Raw genomic sequence first — 17,145 nt, 5'->3', positions numbered from 1 at the left:
GGAATGCCAAGAGAAACCTGCCCTCTTCTTCAGAAAATGACATGCCAAACTTTTTCTGTGGATCATGGGAGAATTCATGTTCACACTGTCAGCCAGAATTAAGTGGCTTTAATTCGATTTAGTTTAATTCCATTTAAAGGAAAATTAAACAAAATCAAATGAAGGCCATTTTTAATTCCAAATTACTGTGTGCACATACCAGTTTAATACCATTTACTCTGTAGTGGAAACCCATCTTGTTACTAAATTCAGATCAACTTTCTTGTGTGCTCCTGCCTAGAGAAGCCCTTAGAGATAACATTATCTTGCCTCAAGGAACAATCACATTTCATTATTGACACCTAACTCTAAAAGAGAGCTACTCTGGAAAGGACAACATAGTAGCACACAATTTATATGTCTGTCACAGAGGGAACAATGGTCTGTGTACAGCTACAATAGGAATTAATATACTGGGGGTTGTTCCATTTGTCACTAATTGCACAGTAGACCAGTAATACAGAAGCCTTGTTCTTGGCAAAGAAACCGTAGTTCCAGACTATTGAACTGATAATTTGGAGCATGCCTTTTGTTTCCCCAGGGATACCCTGCACCTTTGCCATCAGTTAGCTGAAAACATCACATGCTACAGAACCAGAAGCAATGACTACATATTGCAGACCAGTGCCGAAGAAATTCTGAATTATGGTATTTGCATGAGACAAGTCAAGGTGAGTTCAGAGACTGAACAGAATTGCTTCCAGTCTTTGTCACAACATATAAGAAGAATAGTTTGTCACTGCAGAATTTTGCTTCCTCTTGCAAAAAGCAGGAGAAGCATGGTAACCTCACTCCCCCATTGTCTCATCAGGCTATTGCAAGCACAGGAAAATGCCAGCTCTAGTTGAGGGTGCTTTTGAAGGACCCTGGTTTTGTTAAGGGATCTTGCAAAAGCTAAAAAAGAGGTGAGGGAAAAGAGAATAAAATGTAATAAAGCTTTGAAAAGAATGTTACAATAAACTCCAATGCATTTGATAAGATATAAATGTGGCCCTGACCAGCCAGGGAAAGGGCACTGATGGGCGCAGCTTCACAGCCTTCCTTGTGATCTTCTCGCATCCTTTTCCTGCATTGCTCACTGCATGGCCTCACTCTAAGAATACATCACAATCTGTAATCTCCAGTCCACAGCTCCAAAGTGCTGCAAGTGGAAACTCTTTGAAGAAAGCCACAGAGGAATAGTCCAGGCATACTGTTTGATGCCAGAAGAGCAAAACAAGAGAAGCAACCACCCTTTCTTCTACTCTAGTGACCATAGCAAGATAGAACAGAAGGGTAATTGTCTTACCTCTCCATGCCCTCTCCCCCCCATCCCCCAAAAGCAACGACTCAGGGCTTGAGGCACTTAAAAAAACATCCCTTTAAAAAAGTGGCTATTTTCAGTTTCTCTGACATTTAGTGGAAACTTTTTCACAGAATCCTAGGGGTTGGAAGGGACCTCAAAAGATCATCTAGTCCAACCCCCCTGCCAGAGCAGGGTCACCTAGAGTACATCACACAGGAACGTGTCCAGGTGGGTTTTGAATGTTTCCAGCAAAGGAGACTCCACAACTTCTCTGGGCAGCCTGTTCCAGTGCTCTGTCACTCTCATAGTAAAGTTCTTCCTGATATTCACATGGAACCTCCTATGCTCCGGTTTGCTTCCATTGCCCCTTGTCCTATCACTCGACATCACTGAAAAAGCCTGGCTCCATCATGCATCGTTTTTCCCTTTCACCAATGACAGACCTATCCAGAGATCTGTGATTAGAGCAAGTTCCCTCTCAAAACAGGAAAAGGGATACACACAGTGTTACAAAGACAGCATTTTTATTTTATTTTTTTTAATTAAATCCCACACAGGAACAAGCCAATGAACCATTTTGATCTCATTATTTAATCTTCTAACTTTTAAAACTAAAGCCTTATCAACTCATCTTTGGTCCAGCTCTGTTGATCTTGAGTCAACAATTCCAGGAAAGCAAAATTCCTCTCCTTCTCTCCCCTTTTCTTTGTTTCTACAAATAAAGATGCAAAAGGGATTCTTTATGATTTCTTCAATACTTTTACAGTTAAAATCACACCCATCATATTTGTTACACTTAAAAATGAGGAAAATCTCACCCAGTTGACTTCAAATTCAATACAAAAAGTGCTAAGTGATCTCAAAAACTGAGCTGTTTTTATTGTCTATGGTGAGTATCAAGGAACAAAGATCAGCCTCAGAATGAAAATTCAATTGCACCTTAACTATTCACAGACTACCACTCTGCTCCATAAGGTACAAAGTAAGGATAATGGACAAGATGGATTCAGTGATCCAACAGGTTTAACTTCTGCAAGTTTTTATGGCAACGACTTTGTCTCAGCTTAAATCAGGATAGTAACACATTTATCTGTGGATCTAGAGAAACACTAAAAAAAGAGAAGCCTGGATCATCTGACCTTCACTTCTAGAAGAAAGATACCTTTACACCAAGCAATAATAAAAAGGCAGAGAAAAGACTGGGACTTGTCACACAGAGAGCATCTTTTATGCATGGGGGAAGATGGGTCTGGAACTTGCTTTGTCTTCATTTTCATTGCACAGACAGGTAAGCTAAGGCATAAACTGATTAATGGACTGACTTAAAGAAAGCCTGCAGCAAAGGCTGGAATTAAGCTCAGCTCCCCCAAGGATCAGTCCAGTATCTTAACAAACCCATATCTGTCTGTTCTGAAATACTGTGGCTTTCCTTTGTAATTAAACAGCATGGATTTGAGGGGGCTGATTTTGACTGTCATTGTACTGAAAGAGCCAGCACTGGTCAAGTGGGGAGGAATTGCCTTGCCAGTATAAAAAGGCTTTTCTTTACTTAATTCCAGGCTTCTAAGCTTTCAGAAATAGAAAATATTGCATAAGCAACAGTACTGAACAATTTTGAAGGCATCCTGAAAGAGGTTTTTATACCCTCCCATTTTAATAGCTGGAGCTTTTATTATAGATAGTATGTGGTTACAGAATAATGTGTATGGGTTTAATGTCTGGTATGATAATATCTAAGGCAAAGATATTGAAAATTCAATTAAAATATAGTTTAGGATATTGGCTTACATTAATTTTCAGCCTCCTCTGCCCCCCCATCCATGTCCTTGCATCCAGGAGCTCTTCCTGAGACCTGAAGCTGGAAGTCACACACTAAATCTTTTCTTCTGTAACTCAATCTCAAGATATTTGCACTTCTTAAGCATTTGACCATCCAAAACCTCTTCTTAAAATTCCCCCAAATCCCTATTGTTCTTTTAACAGGAGAGGACACACAGGAGTGCCAAGACAGGAGCAGTTCCTATCAAGGACAAAAATAGGAGGGGACCCCAAAGTTTTGCCTTTAAGTACTAAGTCCTACATCACTCACACTCACTAGAGCTTTTTTAAACTGGTTGCCTATTTGAGCAGGTTTAAGGGAGGGAACATAAATTATTTCACTACAGCAAAGCAATGGCCTCCCCTGCAGTTCACAGTTACCTTGAACTAACACAGCTTTTGCGTCTTTTATGTTTCTCTTGCTTGTTTGATCAATGAAGTTTTCTCACCATCACTGTGGTATCTTACGTGGTAGAGAGAAGAAAACAGAAGCCCAACTGGAACGTGATCAGAGAAACATCAATAATTTCAAGAGGCAAGTAATGAACCAGAACCTCTCAAAAGGCTCAGAAGGGCTCCAACAGCTGTCCAGAGTTTTTCCTCATCCTTCATAATATATATGGGAGAGCACATAATAGGATTGGTCACTTTGGTTGCTTGCTAAACTGAAGAGAAATGTCAAGCATTGCTGCACATAACAAGACCACCCCCAGACAAGCACGGCCAGGATGGAAGAGAGATCCTTGCTTTATCTGCTTTCTATGACAATGCTCAGGAACCCCTGGTCCTGGAAACTGAACATGAATTGATTTGTGTCAGATTTGAAGGAACATACACCTGAAGCATTTATGTGACCTATCTAAATCTTACCCTGACTACAGTAATAGCAGGTGTTATCCTTGTCATATGAAATATTATTACTAAACTACTTGCTTCTGAAACTCCTCCAACTTTCAAAATGTCGATATATTAAATTGTATATCTAAAACTTTATACATACAGTACTCTTTTATTTCAATGGGACCACAGAGTTCCCATAGTAAGAGGAAAATAGCACACCAGGTTCCAGACATTTCTTAACCATGTAGTTTACACAAAGTTTCAGTTAAGCGGCATGGTCACCAGTCCCAAGTTAACTGACAAATGGGATTTAAAGGCACCAGAAGAGACACTGCCCTATTTTTAACTTTTATAAGCCCCATAAAACCACCTAACAAAAGCTGCTTTCATCCCTGTTTTACTGAGAGGGGAAAACAAACTAGAGTAAGCCTCATAATTAATCAATGAAAGAGACTAAACACAAAAAGTGCATGAGTCCTTGGCTCAGCACATAGTCCTCTCAGCATTGCCTGAAAAGAGGCCATTAGTCCCCGTGTGTGTGTCCATAGGGGTTATGGTGCATTCTGGTAACTACTTATCTAGAAACACGAGCTGTTTCTACCCTTGTGGTTCTAATGAGCCCACCAGAGTTCATATTTTTCAGTATCTGCCTTCACACTGTTTGCAGGTGAAGTAGCAAGTATCTTCAAGAGCTGACTCTAGCTACATCAGTCAGATATTTAGTGACTTCCAGTGCTGGTGTCTGACTAGAACGGAGGTCTGGGTCAAGGTGTACTTGCAGTACCTGCATGACAGCTGGGTAAAAGATGGACACCTTTACCATAGGAAGATAAAGGAGTTGGACAGGAAACCTCCTTCTCTAGTGGTGCTGTCCTTCTGCAGCACACACTTTGAAGTCTGCCTGGCTGCCAAGTGTACTGGGAGGCCAACTGACAGCAAATGTAAAAAGTCAGCATATTCATACTGGATAATAATGAGAAAAATCCACCCGGCTTTGTTTCTTTTTGAGTCTTCTGAGGGTGTTGCCTTGTTTGCCATGCTCTTTCCTCCTAGCAATGTGTGCCCTGCTTCCCACACTTTTGCTGCAGATTTAAATATGCAGGCATTGCTGCTAGGTGAGTGCCATTTGAATTGACAAACTGGGATTTCTGCTGCGCTCTTCACACTTAATGCAGCCCTACCTAGGCTTTGAAGGCAACCGCTTGTTGCCTTAGGGTCTAAAGCTAATAAAGCTGAGCAGAACAAGCCCAGGGCTCCCATCGGATAGATAGCTCGATCAAAGACAATATTAAACAGCACTGTTTTCATAACTACTATTCTGGGGCACTTGGATAGCAAGACAAAGGAGATGAAGTTAATTTCTATTATCATAGCCCAGTGCAGCTGCAAGAGCCTTGGGAAAAGCCATCTTCTCTTGATGGCTCATACAGCCCATGCCTTTGCAGGAGCTCCGCTTAAGGACATAGGGCATCAAAGCTTGTCAGATGCACTCCCATTCCCTTTCTGCCCACACTGCTGTCAAATGCACTCCTGTTCCTTCCCCCTAGATACCTACCACACTTCTTGTTACTGCTGTACAGGAAGCATTCTGCACCAGTAACTTCCATCCTGGATTTCACAAACTGGTTTAATTCAACCTTGCTCAGCCCTCTACACTCAATTTCTCTAATTAGCTGAGATTACACCAAAATACAGAAAAGTTTTGCTGGAAAATTTCTGAATAGGTCCAATGTTGATGCCCATGAAAGGAACAAGGATGCAACATCAAGCTCAAATGAAAGTGACACCGTTATGTCCAGCTATATACTGATACCTCACATATCTTCCTGATGTCAGTTTTGCTACTAAGGAGTCAGTACAGATCTTCAATAATTTCAGAAGTGAAGTGTCCATTTTAACTGATAAAGGCATGGAAAGAGCGAGCTGTTCTCAATCCAGAAGAGAAGTAACCAGTCTTCAGGTTTAAAGCAAACCTTCTAGATGTAAATTGCTGCATTATTTAAGTTTATTGAACATCTAACACCAGGAAATGTGCAATTCATGAAATTTTCAGTGAAGATGTACAAATGAGACTTTCCAATACATTTTTAAAATGTGAAATTATCAAAGTTTTATGCAGTGTCGACTTGGCCATATACGGTAGAGTAATTGAAAGTGCAGTTCTAGCTTTAGAAGGGTCCCCATGAAAATAGCAATGTGTATTTTATTGTCTCTTAGTCATTTGCTACCCAAAGGTGCCCAAGTTTATACATGAAAAAGTGTTTCTCTTAACTGCCAGCCTGCACTGCAAGACTATTCAATCTGAAAATCCAGTTAAATGCTTTGCTTATTGCACTTACATCACCAGTTCTATAGTTTCTGCAAGCTAAATAATGTGCCTAGCTATCCAGATGCAACCCTTAAGTCCCAAACCAGACCTGGTAGGAAATCTGCCATTATCGTGGGGAGGATCAGAGATCCTCTATTAGGACTAACCTTGACAAAAGGAAGAAACTGCATTTCGCAGTGGCAGTAGAAAGCAGAAGGGTAAAGTTATCCTAACTCAGGAGGTCAGAACGGTCTTTGATCAAAGCATATGCATTAAAACTCATTCCCCTTTTCTTTTCTTTTCCCCACAGAAATGTACAGGTTTAGTATTTTCTTAGCCTCAAGTAGTTGTAACAGGGACCGCAGAGGACAACTAAATCAAATGACACATCTTTAACCTCCTAGAGAGAGACAGTGTTAATCCAGCCTGAAGCCTCTGCTCCCTGAAATTGGATTAGGGATTCCACATTGGGTCTACCTAAGACAGACAAATAGCCCTTGCAGCTGTTTTTCTTTTTCTTCCTTCTTTCTTCACACAAAAACACCAAAAAGCAAAAAACCTTCAAGATGTGTTAGTCAAATTTCTACCTCACAACAACAAATAAGGCCACAGACCAGAACACCAACACAGAATTCGTGGTTTCTAACAGACACGAGGCCACACCATCTAGAAACGAACTGAGTCTGGGAGGAAGACATAAAAGCTTTTGGGCTACCCTGCCTTGCTATAAGCATATCTTCAGTCCTTTGTTTTGGTCATAAAGCTGCAGCAGCAGGAAACAGATTAACTGGAATACTTGGTTGAAGTATAATGCAGAGGCATGAAAGAGAAGACTCATCTCCCCTGTCCTTGCAGCTCCAGTAAACCAACTATAGGAGGAAAAAGGAATTGGCCATACTAACAAGGCTGCAGAGCAGACACCACACTGCACAGTTAGAAAACACAACAGAGCTGGGCCCTTCCAAATCTGCCAAGGGCAACACACAGGAGATGGGGTCAGGTATTCGGTCAGAAATCTGGAGTTCTGTTTTACAAACACAGCACCCATCCCCACTATTACCTAGTGAAATACCTGCAAGGAATGTGTCCTGCAGCTGCCACCTCTGCCCACAGAGCCAACAAGCACTTCCCAAGTCATCCAGTGTGACAAGTGGGGGCTCACCTGTAGCCTGCCCTTCAGAACAGCAAGTCAAGGAACAGAGACATAGAGCTTGTGTGCCTTTGGCAGCAGGAGCTTTTTTTCCGATGCCTGTGTGACAGGTGCAGACCTTTTTGCTTACCTCCTATCTAGCAATTAATGCAAGCCCCACATTGAATGCTGGAACTCAGAGCTCCAAAATGTACAGTGGCTAACAAAGTGAATTGGAGAGAAAAACAAGATCTCTCCAAAGCAGATCAGAACCTAGGCAATAGTGTTTGGTTGGGATAACCACATTCCAGATCCTGCTCTACTTTGGAGCTGGCTGTCAATTTTCTATTATACCTGGATGTCTTATATTGCACTGGCTTAGAATCAGTCTCCACTTCTTTCAGAAAGGACATTCTAGCCATGAGAAATCCTTCCTCATTCTAGTTTTTGTTAAGCATCCAAAATTTCTGAAGTAGTTTCTGCTTTAGTGTATTTGTATGATCATTTTTACAGCATGAACTCTGACTAAGAAAAAGTTATGAAATAATGTCAATCCACTTTTTTTACTTTGTTCAAACATGTGAATAACAGTAAACCAAACTTTTTTTTTCACTTCTTGTTTGAGAAGAGTCTTCCTTCCTATGAAGACTGCTATTAAATAGTGCTGCCATTGGATACCCAGACCAGGAATTTTAGATAATAGATGTCTAGGTTATTTTAGACTCTGGCTTTGAAATGCTTAGTTATTTCTTCAGAAATTCAGTGCATAGCAATACAACCACAAGTTTGCCATCAACTGCCCTCTTCCTAATAGCATCTAGGTCTCTTTCCTTTCAGAGTTAGTTTGTGCAACACACAGCTCTATACTGTACAACCAGTTGCAGGAATCTGTTCCAAGGCCTCCTGCTGCTATGTCATTGCACCAATATCCACAGGAGGCGGCAGCAGCGTGTTCTGAGTCAACAGCTGGGTGCGAACCGACAAATGTTCTGCCGGGGTCAGAATGAGATTAGCAAAATCCCACGGAACAATGATTAAAAGGTGCTGTAACGAATCCATTTGCTGCATGCAACAAACACAATTACTAGACAAATTATCTCTCTCACACCCCACTCCTCTCTTTGCAGTGAGCCAGGACTGAGAACCCTCATCTCTTGGGCTTCAAGCATGTATCCCAGCTTTTTAAGAGATACTACCTTTGATTAATGGTAGCTACAGTAGGTCTCTATCTTCCCCCATGAGTTATGCCACTAGAGGGCAACCAGATTGCCTAAATAATACCTGGAAAAGAGAAGGTCATTGGTCTTTGAGCCTGTATTTCAAGTTCTCCATCTTCACGAGCATGTGTCCTCCCATCCAACAGCAATTCACCTCTGCCAGTACAGATTCTCACCTTTGGAGTCTCCAGTCCTCTCCCTTTATTAATCTTTTATAGAATTTCTCACATCTCCCAGTCTTCCTATTCTGGCCAAATTACATGCCTAAAGTGAAGGGGTGGATTTTGTATTCTTTCTAGGACTTTCATGCTTGTCAAAGAGGAGATTGTAACATGAAAAACCAGGAAGTTTGGTACAGACAAGAGTAGTCTACAGTGTTTCTTATCCGTAGTTCTGAGCCTGAGCCCAGTTGCTGCTGTTGTGCTAAACCTGAGTTAACAAGCCCTGCTAGGGACCGTCTTTACAGGGGTAAAGATGTCATTGCCAACAGCCACTTTCCACAAACCAAGGTTAGTGCTAAGTCCAAGCTAAGATACATCAGTTTCCAACCAGTCAGCTGTGTCTACACCTTGTTTCCTGGCACTGCTGGAATGGACAGTGCTACTGAGACACTCAAACTGGCCCTGAACAGACTGGGAAAGATCCAGCACCACTTACCACCCTGGACTGCATGCAATGCAAAGTAGTGCTCCTCACTTCATGCCCAGTAAACAGACTGCAGTTTACATAGTCCTGTACCTGAACTAATAAACTATGATGAACTCTCTCTGGATCTGCTTCCATGGCACAAATAATCTTCAAGCTGGATAATCCCCATCATGTACCCTGGCTCTTTCACTCAAGCTGCAACACCTTTTACCTCTACAAGTCCACAGTGCCAGCCAGCACAGCAACCCCTACAGAACTTGCTATCAATTCAGTCTGTTTTCTTCCCAAAAAAATGTTAAACTGAGCAGCTAATGCCACCCATTTAGCTTTCACTATTCAGTTCCTGTTGTAATGAAGATAAGACCAAACCAGCTGGCTGATTCCCTCCCACCACTGATCAATTTGGTCATCTCCTACCATCTTGTTCCACTTCTGCCTCCCTCATGGGCCGACCTCCCTCCAGTTCATAGATGGCCCTGAGAGGACTCAGCTCTTGGGACATGTCAGAATGCTACAAGCTCAACAACACGAGCTTTTGAGTGTGGAGGGACTGGTCTACTGTTCAATTGCCATTTTGAAAATGTGCAAGATAAAGAAGCAGCAGAAAAAATATATATCATATGTGGCAACAGGAGACCTGTCAAAGCCTAGCACAGCTTATAGGAGAAAATTACAAATACTGGGACTTCATTATAATGGATGTCCAGCAGGCTCCTGTTATCCCCATCAGACAAATCTGAATCAACACCCCACTAAAGGAAAGAGGAAAAAAGCTTCTGAATTAAGCAGTGGATAACCAGGATTTTATTTGTTAATATAGGAGAGGACTTCCTCATGAGTCTGTCTTGCGCCACTATCTGCGTCACAGCAGAAATAATAAAAGGAAGAAAGAAAAATGCTTTAAAGAAAATGGTTCTTTGTCAGACTGGAAATATTAGCTGTGATTCAGAAATTAATGACAGCATAAAAATCTATTAAGGCATCTAGACTGTCTCTCAAGGGAACTTTTCAAGCTTGCAGTGCATGGATTATTCTCCGGGGCTCTGCCCAGCCAAACTTCAGATATCCCAAATGACAGCAATTCTACTACAATTCTTAACAAAGCTATTTCACCAACTAATTTCTTTCTTCCATTAAGTATTTTTCTACCATTTTTTTTTCTCTTCCCTCCTCCAAATTTTCTACCATGAGAGACACTTCTAGCTCGTAGTCCACACTAGACAATTATGTCTTTCCAGTATGCCTAGACCATTAGCATAGCTCCTCTTTAGTCATTTAGCCAAAACAGCTATATATTTAGCTCTCACAAGCATTCCTCGTAAGTTAGTCCCTCCAGCCCCTTAATCATTCTCCTTGCAATCCTCTGAATTCCCTCTAATTTTGTTTACATCTTTCTGGAATTGAAGTGCCCGGAACCAAGTGCCGTAAACAACAACAGCTCGTTATCTGGCTAGACTTTAATTCTGGTGATCACAGCACAGTCCCTGCACATGCCATGCACACACAGTCACATGCACATGCTCACTCTCTGGCTCAGACATAGCAGCATAACATGACTCAAGTCCCTCACCATGGACATTCCCTTCCCCCCAGCTGGGACTCTTTCAAGAAAATCCAGCTCTAGACAAAAGTTGAGGTAGGTCTTCTGTAGAGCCTTTCAAACTCTAGTTTTAAAGAGTCTTCTTGTAAAAGTGGAGAAAACAGTAAAGCAAAACTTCTCCAGTGCCATCAAGCAGTAGAAGGTCTTCCCAAGAAAAAGCCACTCTTACTTTTTGGCCACCAAAGCAAGCATGGCTACAATCATTTCCCTGAGCATTTCCCCCTCAGGGAAACTGCAAAACCCTTGGTTTTGAGGGTCAGGACTACCACACTCCTTTCTGGCTTTATTGAAAACCCTTTCCCAAAGAAGTTTTAGCAGGAGGAGGTCAGACCTAACACCTCAGGGAAATAAATGGAGCAATATATGCCTGTGGATACTCTTTCAGCTGTCTGCAGACTTTAAGACAGACATCAGCTACTGGCTGCACTCAGGTTATATTTTCAAGTTTTTTCATTACACTTATGAAGGCCACAATTTTCAGAACTTCTTTGTTTTACGTGGCAGTAGTGACTTTGTTGTAATCTTATGAAAGAAGATAACACCTCACAGAAAAGCCTTTAAGCTCTTCTGCCTTAATCTGTACCTGAAACTTGAATTGGAATTTTTCTGGCAAAACACCTTTTTTTTCTTATTAGAAAAAAGCCAATTCAGTGAGGCAGAAACATTTTGTGAAAGTTCTGTTTCCTTCAACAAACTTCTGGTGAACTTCAGAAAACTTCAGGCATGGTTTATTAAGAAGCTTTCCAAGGTTCCTGCCAGCTCCCAGAACATCTATGGGGTAGCCAAGGCACCAGAAAAGGTGGCAGCTCCACAAGAAGGGTTCTTCTAGATCAAGGTCCTCCTAAGTCTCCCCCTGTAATAACTTCAAAGCCTCTTCTCACATAGCATTCTCAGGTCTGCATGAACCTCAAAGCTAGACCTTTAAGGATCCCCTTCTACGTGGCAAAGAAAGCAGGGGCTTGAAGTCTCCTGTATCCACAGTACCTTTCATATTGCCATTCCTCCTTCACAGCAGCTCAAGCAATGTCTTAGGACCAAGGATGTCTTAGGATGTCTAGTGCTGCTTTTTGTCATTGTTAGGGTTGTTTTAAGCAGCAGCAGGAGGGAGAGGAAGAGGCCAGAAATTCTTCAGCTTGACCAGGGAATGAGCAGAGACTATAAGCAGGGGCCTTGTGAGGGCCATTGAAGCCTGAAGAAAAGTCTGTTGCTACAAAGCTTTACATCAGGACAGACAGAGCAAGGGCAGCCAGAATGGCCTTTTCTCCCTCTCCTCTATGTACACAGCAGACCAGAAGAAAAGGAAGACTGTATTGCTGACCTTAGCCATAGGTCCTCCTCTGGGGCAATGCCACAGCTCATTTATCTCATGCTGCAGCCTGACTTGCCCAATCTGATGCAGCTCTGAGGCTGCTGGGTAGTACACAAACCAGTCACCAGCAGGCACCTAGGAGAGATGTAAATGGCGGAAAGGTTCTGTACTCTGTATTTCAGCTCTGTGTCCTACCTTCCCTCCCTTAGTAGGCCTAGACTACAGGCATCTCTTGCATCACTTCAGCCAACACAAGACTGTTTTTCTTTGAATAGCTGAGAAATTACTGTTAGCAAAAAAACCTGAACCTAGTACATGGCAAAGACAAATAGCAAAAAAACCTGAACCTAGTACATGGCAAAAAAGGTTTCCTTCCCCCTACAGGAGATCTAGAAAGGCAGAACATCTCACAGAGGCATGTCTGCAGTCAGGCCTATCCTGTTTTTCCTCAGCTAAACTTGAGACCTGACAAAACAGAGTTAATCCATGCTCTTGAGGTAGTTAAAACAGCAGGACTGTGTTAATGTAGGTGCAGCCAAAGCGCACAATTGTTGGTTTACTGGCACAGGCTACATCCAGCTCAGGAATCCTTTGCTCATACACTTCACAAATGAAATGTTGGCTCAGATTGTACAGTGTTTGAATACGTCTATTTGAAACAGTGCAGCTTGCATGTGTAAGAAACCTCCCTTTTCCTTTTTATTCCCAGAAACTCTCACATGAAGGTGCAGGAGTCAAACATGCCCTTTCTGCTCTTTACACTGTGTTTCATGTCCAGGTGACTGAAGCGTGACTAAGTTGCCAACTTACACTGAGGCTATCACAGAAAGATGAGGAGGGGTAGCTAAGCCACAATAACAATTCTGTTTCACTGCAACAATCGCTTGCCATGTCAAGATAGGATGCAAATCTGCTGTGAATAATGGTCACTCCAAAAGCACACACAGCTACACAGATAGCCGTATCAGTAACTGTGCTTCATTCACCTACTGAACTAACATTTCCTAACATCTCCCTTGCACAAAACACAGCTCCGAACTGTATTTGTTATCACGCACAAGCATCTTTACCACACGACTTAGGCATTTTGTAGCTTGCAAACACAGGTGCACCCCCCCACACATGCACATCTCCACTGTCACCTTCTGTTTTGCACATATGTCTTCTCAAAAGCCAAAAAGCAGCTATTAAAAGGCCTCTGGTCATACCTTTATGCAAAGACCACATATACAGGCATAAATAAAACTGAATGCTGTGATAAGAGTGATCCCACTGCACAACACTAGCTTTACAAGGCAAGGAGTAGGTACACATACAAGCAGATGGATCCACAGTGGCACGAGTCTAAACATTATTACACATCAAAACTCCACAAATGTCCCTTGAAATAACCCTTCCTTCCTGCCGGCAAATCCTCACCTGCAAATCCCTCCCTTGTCAGACACTCAAGCATATATCCACACTGTCAGCTTCTCCAACAGGCCCCCAAGGGGAAGTCAGGTAACACAGTGCACTGGCTGCAAGGCTCACAGACAGAAAGACCCCTGCTCTCACTGGCGATGGAGCTCTGGGTCGACTGTTGAAGGCCAAGCACAGCCAGGCTGCATGCAGGTGCAGCAGACAGAGGGCATGCAGAAAAATTATTAATAGTTATTGTCCTAGCAGATTTTAAGGATTAATTGGTTCCAGCCTGCAACTCACCATCAATATAAGTGCTAAGGGGCAGAGGGGAGGGAGCTGTGATTACACACTTACATTGTGTACTCATATCCCAGTGGCCGCATGCTGATAGACTATTGATTTCCTGGTTGGAAAACTCCACAGCCTTCCATTTGTCTCCTTCCTTACTCCCTCTCTCATCCCACTGCTCATGACCTGACTGACATATGTCCCCCCTCCCAATAGCCAAAAAAACATTATCAGAAAAGGGAGAGAACCACCCTCTTTGTGGGAACACTCTGCCAAACCTGAAAGAAGTTAAGAAACCTGCACCCATGAGGTCACAAAGAGGCAGACCTTATGGAAAGGAGGTTTCAAGAGCAAGCCATCTTCAGAGGATTTTATTTTGGATGCTTTATATAACCTAGGAACCACAAAGACCCAGTCTGTCAGCCCACAGCTCTGGTTATGCTCACTTCTGCTTTAAGCCAAAACCCTTCCTCTAAAGCCTACCTTCTCATGCCATATTAAAAACAAACATACAACACCAAAAAAACCAAAAAAAAAACCCACACCAAAAAACCTGAAAAAACTACAACACATCAGCCTGCTTTAATTCAGTGTATATCCTTGCATTGCTCCCAACACCATCTCCTCCCAGGGATGCCATTAAAAGTGCAGTACCATAGCAAAATCTTGGTATGTGGTCATGGGCAACAAATAAGCAGGTCTAATGTAAAGGGTCCTTTTCCCTCGGTGTGTTGCCGCCATGCAGGATCTTTTCCATGGACTTTATGACAGCAGATATGGCCAGTAAGACACTTCACTGGGAGGCCCTGTGAGCCTTCACTAGGAAGACTGCTCCCTTGGCTCAGAGAAATTAAAGCAGGAGCCAGCTGCAGTGCTATTCCCTCTCCTTCTGCACAAGAGAGCAGGGCAGTGCAGCACCACTGGCCAGCAACTTGCTGGAAGGAACTCACAGGGAAATACCTCAGCTTCTGGGAAATCCAGCATCAGCCAAAGCACCACAGTGCAATGGCATAACAGAATCAAACCAGGATTTCTCTTCCTCTGCTCCCCCCTCTTAAATTTCAGTAAGAATTGTAAATTCCCAGCCTTCCTTATTCCTTTCCATGCTGCCTGCAGGGATCTCTGCCCATCGCCAACACCAGGAGAGGGCCATGTCTCACACACTCACCTACACAAATCTCCATCTTGCCCTTATCTTCCCTTTATCAGAGTGGGACAAGATGGTCTATGCTATGGTTAATATTTTTTATTTTATCCTGGATAAAACAACAGTAGGAAAAACACGTAAGCTGTCAAAGCCATTGTTGGTTGAGTTTGAACAGCACATAAAATTATGTGTTCTTTAAGGAAAAAGGAACAGTGAAGAAGCAAATATTGATGCTTCCTATAGGGACTGAAGACAGCAAAACGCTACATCTATCCAGCAGCCACCCTCCACACGAAGGAGACAATCTTTAGCAGGTCACACGCCCACGTATTCGACAGCACACATGGCAGATTTTCTCCAGACTCTTCCAGGCTGCCTCTGTCTGGTACCACTATGAATTTCACTCAGATTATTCAGTCCTTTAACAACCTCTTTTAGCCAGCAACCTCAGCTGACTCTCTTCCACAAGAAAGCCTCACAGGCCTGCCCAGAAAAGGAGGCTTCCTTTGCATCCACGCTTCATCACCTTTTGCCACCTGTTTTCACTTCATAGCACACAGGTCAGTAAGCAATGCTACAGCTCCTCAGGACCAGCACTGCCTCCTCAGCCACACAAGCCTCTCCAGGGATTTGCACAGAGCATTCAGCTGCTGCTGTATGGACTAATTCACATATGGACCCACACATTAGCACCCCGCTTTAACCCATTCCTAAGCAAAACACTCTTGCACAGGGTAAATCAGTCAAGGAGAAGGGACAGTCCCCACCAGTAAGGCAAGGGCTTTGCTGTACCCAAAGACTTACTGGAGATACAGCAAGCACACAGTGAGCATGTGAACTTGGAAAGCATTTTCTCTGCCATCAGTTTAGGATGACAGCAGCCATGTTCCTCACCTGGATTAGGAGTGCTTTTGCTTGCAAGTCAAAACAAAGGTGGAAAGAGTAACTCTTAAAGAACTTAACACCTCAGACCACTAGCATATGCATGGGTACTCAGAGGCTGAAAAGGAGCTCCCACAAACGTAAGGACTAGTGTATTTCTTACAAGACTAGAAAACTTGTGTGAGAGGAGATCTCTGAGTCTAAAAGATAAAGCAGATTTCTACTTATCATAATAAAGCCCTCTGAGAAGGTAGTGAAGTGCTGAGATTTATAACAGCCAGGGGAAATGGGTCCTTACTGGTGTGGTAATTATTGACTCAAGTGCTCTGCAAGTACTGGGATAGAACTAGAAAAAACACTTGAGATATCTTTTTAATGCTCCCTGTTTGCAGATAAAAAGCCCTCTCTGCCACTTCCCCATCTTAACCCTACAAGAAAAGTGTTTTGTTTCAGCTATTGAATCTCTTCCTCATTTTAGGTGATGCAAGGCAGCTGAGTGAGTCATTACTTCAATAATACGGTCCAACTTGTAAGAGCTTCCCCTGCCTTATTCAACAGAGTTGCAAACAGATAAGAAGAAAAGTATATTCAGGAGAGCAGGAAAAGTCTTTTTTTCTCCAGTTGGTGATGTCTAAGTGTTATCTAACTGCATCACAATCACGCTGCATGGTTACCCATACACCACAACATCATCACTCTTGCACACATACATTCTTGCTCCTCCCTCTATTCTCCCCATCCATTACACATTATCAGCACAGAAACACTTGGGTACTTGCTTCAATCCATATAGATTGTACAAACCTTGCACATTAATGCAGACATAATTTTTCACACATGCCTTGTCCAGTAACATTATAAAACCTGAGAGTTTACAGATAACATTTGAACTGTGTATCAACCTAAAGGACCCAACTCACCTGAGTGCTTCTGTGATTTCTTTTATCAGACTAATTCCCCATCTACAAAAATCCTTCATCAACTCAAAAAAATATATATATAAATATTGCCAATATTATGTAGGCCAGTTCTGCTTGTCCTTTCCTAAAGCATCTACTTCACTAAATTGGCTTTAGAGGTATCTTAACTCACCTATTTTAGTGTTGTTTTTTTATAGCACAAAATCTCCTGCAATTAACCAATGAGGTGGGGTTGTAGGAGAGGTTCGTTAGAACAAGCTGGGATTATTTAGCAAATTGCTGATCTAAAGCAGCTGTTACTTTTCAAGGGAAAG

General features: G+C 42.5%; 1 protein-coding gene across 1 annotated transcript in view; it reads right to left on the bottom strand.

Annotated features, from left to right (window-relative positions):
• The window catches only part of LSAMP (limbic system-associated membrane protein), a 1,070,131-nt gene that overhangs the window by 1,048,956 nt on the left and 4,030 nt on the right, over nucleotides 1–17,145 (bottom strand). The gene's annotated exons all lie outside the window — the stretch shown is intronic.

The sequence above is a fragment of the Chaetura pelagica genome, unplaced genomic scaffold, assembly GCF_000747805.2.
Source record: "Chaetura pelagica isolate M959 unplaced genomic scaffold, ChaPel_1.0 scaffold65, whole genome shotgun sequence".
Lineage (NCBI taxonomy): Eukaryota > Metazoa > Chordata > Aves > Apodiformes > Apodidae > Chaetura > Chaetura pelagica.
Note: the sequence above shows the minus strand (reverse complement) of the source record. Positions and strands in the feature narration are given on the sequence as shown.